The following is a 4,438-nucleotide window of genomic DNA, read 5'->3' on the forward strand; positions in this document are numbered from 1 at the left end:
AAAAAAAAAAAAAAATTAGCCAGGCGTGGTGGCAGTCTCCTATAATCCCAGCTATCCAGGAGACTGAGGCAGGAGAATCACTTGAACACGGTGGAAGTTGCAATGAGCCAAGATTGCCCTATTTCACTACAGCCTGGGTAAAAGAGAGAAATTCCGTCAAAAAAAAAAAAAAAAAAAAAATTCTCCTCAATTAAGCACTATCCTGGAAGTTTTTTCCAGAATCTATAGTGATAGCCATCCCCTCTCTCCTAAACTCTAGATCCATATTTCTACCTGCTTCCTGATCATTTCCATCTAAATTATCCACAGGCCATGTACAAACTTGGAACTCATCCACCCAAGTCACCTCTTCCCCATGGACTCCTAACCTAGAAAATAGCATTGCCATTGACGTAGCCCTGTGGTCGTGAGGGTAGGAAATTTCGTCTCACTGCCCACGCTTAGTTAGGCACAAAGTCCCACAGAGCCTATGAAATATCCCTCAAATTTATATACTCTATTACGTTACCAATGGTTTTATCCTATTCAGGTCATTTTCTCCTCTAAAGAAAAATATTTTGAAAGATGTTGAACAGACCTCTGTTTCTGGCCCAGATAAAATAACAGTAACTGAATTTATTGTTCCTTATGAAACAACTGAAAAACTGAACAAACATATGAAAGAATGTTCACAAAACCTTGGTCATCAGGCAACAAAGGACAATGATCCCTGAGAGATGGAAAACGAATAAGGTGGGCTCTGTGGTTGCCCCAGCTTTGTACCTAGGGAAAGCTTCCCAGCTTGGCACAGGGAGGGAAAAGCTGAGTGGAGCCCGACAGTCTCCCTGAGTTGAGGAGACAAAATGGTGAGTGTGAGAAAGTCAAAGTAACCAGAATTCACTAGGGCAAATTGCCAGAAAGAAAAGAGCTGGAGCTCTGGACATGTTCACAGAGTAACCCTTGATGCTCAGCTGAGTACTGACCACCACATGCAAGTGAGAAAATTACCTGAGGCCAGGTTAAAAATAAATAAATAAACAACTCAAAATATTAATGAGTACAATTCCATAATCCTATATAGAGCTAAAAACCTCGCCTATGCCCACTAACCAGATTAGTAAACTTTGTAATTCATACAACATCAGTCAAAATACTATGGCAAGAAAGAGTTTGCCACAGTAATGGGGAAAAGCTAGTCCTAGGTTAAACATTGCTTTGGTCCTGCTCAGCAAGTTTTAAAGCCATGTCCAAAATAGTCTAAATTTCTGAACAATTTAGGCATAACTTGGAACAAAGCTAAATATTTATAGGAATATAAAATTATCCAACAATTGGATTGAAGACCACCTGGGAATACAGGTTCTATAGGCTTAAAAAAAAATCGACAAGGTAAAAATCCTGTCTGGCATCCAACCAAAAATTCTAAGGAAAGAAAAGAAGCAGGAAAGCATGACCCATGATAAATAGAAAAATCAGTGAATCAAAATTGACCCAATATTCACATAGATGATAGATTTAGTAGATAAGGCCGGGCGTGGTGGCTCATGCCTGTAATCCCAGCACTTTGGGAGGCTGAGGCGAGTGGATCACGAGGTCAGGAGATCCAGACGATCCTGGCTAACATGGTGAAACCTCATCTCTACTAAAAACACAAAAAATTATCTGGGTGTGGTGGCATGCACCTGTAGTCCCAGCTACTCAGGAGGCTGAGGCAAGAGAATCGCTTAAACCCAGGAGGCAGAGGTTGCAGTGAACCGAGATGGTGCCACTGTACTCCAGCCTGGGCAACAGACCAAGATTCTGTCTCAAAAATATATAGATATAGATATAGATATAGATATAAATGAGGTTTTTAAAAAAGGAAAGAGGAGCTAAAATACTGAAACCAAAGTTGGTTCCTTAAAAAAAATCAATAAAATTGATAAACATCTAGAAACACTGATCAGGAAATAGAGAGGGAAGAAATTACAATATCAGGAATGAGATAAAAATGAATATTTGAACAATTTTATGCTACTAAATTTGACAATGTAAATGAACTAGACAAATGCCTTGAAAGACACCAACTATCACAGCTTACTTAAGAGGAAATAAATAACTTGAATATTCCATTATCTAATAAACAAATTAAATTTGTAGTTAAAGACCTTCCAAAAAAAGAAACCTCCAGTCCCAGATGGCTTCATTAATGAAGTTTACTAAACACTTAAGAAAGAAATAATAATTCAACACAAAGTCTCTACAAAAATTGAAAAGGAGGAAATGCTTCTCAACTTCTTCTATGAGGCCAGAATTACTCCATTATCAATATTAGAAAGTGATATTACAAGAAAAGAAAATTACAGACAAGACTCCTTCATGAGCACAATTTTTAAAATAAATTTAACCAATTGAAACCAAAAATATATGAGAAAGATAATACCTCATGACCAAGTAGAGTTTATCTCAGGAATGCAAGGCTGGTTTAACACTTGAAAATCAATCAATGTAATTCAGCATACTAACCAACAAATAAGCAAAAAGATCACCTCAATAAATGTAGAAAGATCATTTGACAAACTCCAGTGTGTGTGCTGGTTAGAATGTAAAATTGTACAAACACCTTTAAAAATAATCCAACAGATTCATAAAATGTTCCACATATACGTGCCATTACTTAGCCTTTCCATTCCTAGGTATATCAAAAAATAAAAAATAAAAACACATGTTCATACAAATAAAAAATAAAAACACATGTCTTACATATGGATTCTTTTTTTTATTTTTTATTTTTTGAGATGGTCTCACTCTGTCGCCCAGGATGGAGTGCAGTGGCGCGATCACAGCTCACTGCAAGCTCAGCCTGCCGGGTTCCCACCATTTTCACTGCCTCAGCCTCCCAAGTAGCTGGGACCACAGGCGCCCGCCACCATGCCCGGATAATTTTGTTTGTTTGTTTGTTTTTGTTTTTGTTTTTTTTGAGATGGAGTCTGCTCTGTCACCCAGGCTGGAGTGCAGTGGTGCGATCTCAGCTCACTGCAACCTCCACCTCCTGGATTCAAGCAATTCTCCTGCCTCAGCTTTCCACATAGCTGGGATTACAGGCAAGTACCACCACACCTGGCTAATTTTTTTGTATTTTTTTTAGTAGAGACAGGGTTTCACCATATTGGCCAGCCTGGTCTTGCACTCCTGACCTTGTGATCCACCTGCCTCGACCTCCCAAAGGGCTGGGATTACAGGCATGAGCCACCATGCCCGGCCAATTTTTTGTATTTTTAGTAGAGATGGGGTTTCACTGTGTTAGCCAAGATGGTCTCAATCTCCTGACCTTGTGATCCACCCACCTTGGCCTTGCAAAGTGCTGGGACTACAGGCGTGAGCCACCACACCCGGCCCAGCATATGGATTCTTATAACAACTTTATTTGTAATAGCCAAAAACTGGAATCAATCCAAATGTCCATCAATACATAATGGGTAAACAAAGTGAAGTGCATCTATATAACAAAATACTACTCAGCAATAAGAAGGAATGACACATGCAACAACACAGGTGAATCTTAAAATAATTATGCTGACTGAAATGAGCCAAATCAAAAAGAAAGAGTAGTTACTATATAATATTCTAAAAAATGCAATCTAATCTATAGTGACAAAGGGCAGATCAGTTGTTACCTGGGGTGGGAGAAGGAAGAGGCATCACAAAATAACATAAGGAAACCTTTGGGGGGGTGATAGATACATTCATTTTCTTGATATTGGTGATGATTGTTACTTGGGTACATACATAAGCAAATCTGATCAAGATGTGTATCCTAAATATGTGCAATTTTTTGTATGTCAATTATATCTCAGTAAAGCGGATTTTGGGGTAGAAAGGCTTCTAACTGATCTCCATGACTCCAGTATCCTGAATTGCCCAGGTGTCAAACTTGTAAGTGATTAAGTAATGTGGGGAAAAAGAAAGACAGATCAGCCTGTTACTGTGTCTATATAGAAGGAAGTAGACATAAGAGACTCCATTTGGTTCTGCATTTGAGATGCTGTTAATCCGTAACCCTACCCCCAACCCTGTCCTTGCAAGAGACATGTGCTGTGGTGACTCAAGGCTTAATGGATATTGGGCTGTGCAGGATGTGCTTTGTTAAACAAGTGCCTAAAGGCTGCTTGCTGGTTAAAGGTCATCACCATTCTCTTAATCTCAAGTAAGAGAAAAGCATTTGTCTCCTGCCCATCCCTGAGCAATGGAACATCTCCATGTAAAACCCGATTGTATGCTTTGTTTACTGAGCAAGAAGAAAATCGCCTTTAGGAATAAGGTGGGACTTGCTGGAGCAATGCTGCTAAAAGGTTTATGGAGATGTTTCCATATGCATCTCAAGGCACAGCATTTTCCTTTAAACTTATTCATGTCAGCGGGGCACGGTGGCTCAAGCCTGTAATCCCAGCACTTTGGGAGGCCGAGACGGGCGGATCAC

Source organism: Colobus angolensis, unplaced genomic scaffold, assembly GCF_000951035.1.
Source record: "Colobus angolensis palliatus isolate OR3802 unplaced genomic scaffold, Cang.pa_1.0 Scaffold228, whole genome shotgun sequence".
Classification (NCBI taxonomy): domain Eukaryota; kingdom Metazoa; phylum Chordata; class Mammalia; order Primates; family Cercopithecidae; genus Colobus; species Colobus angolensis.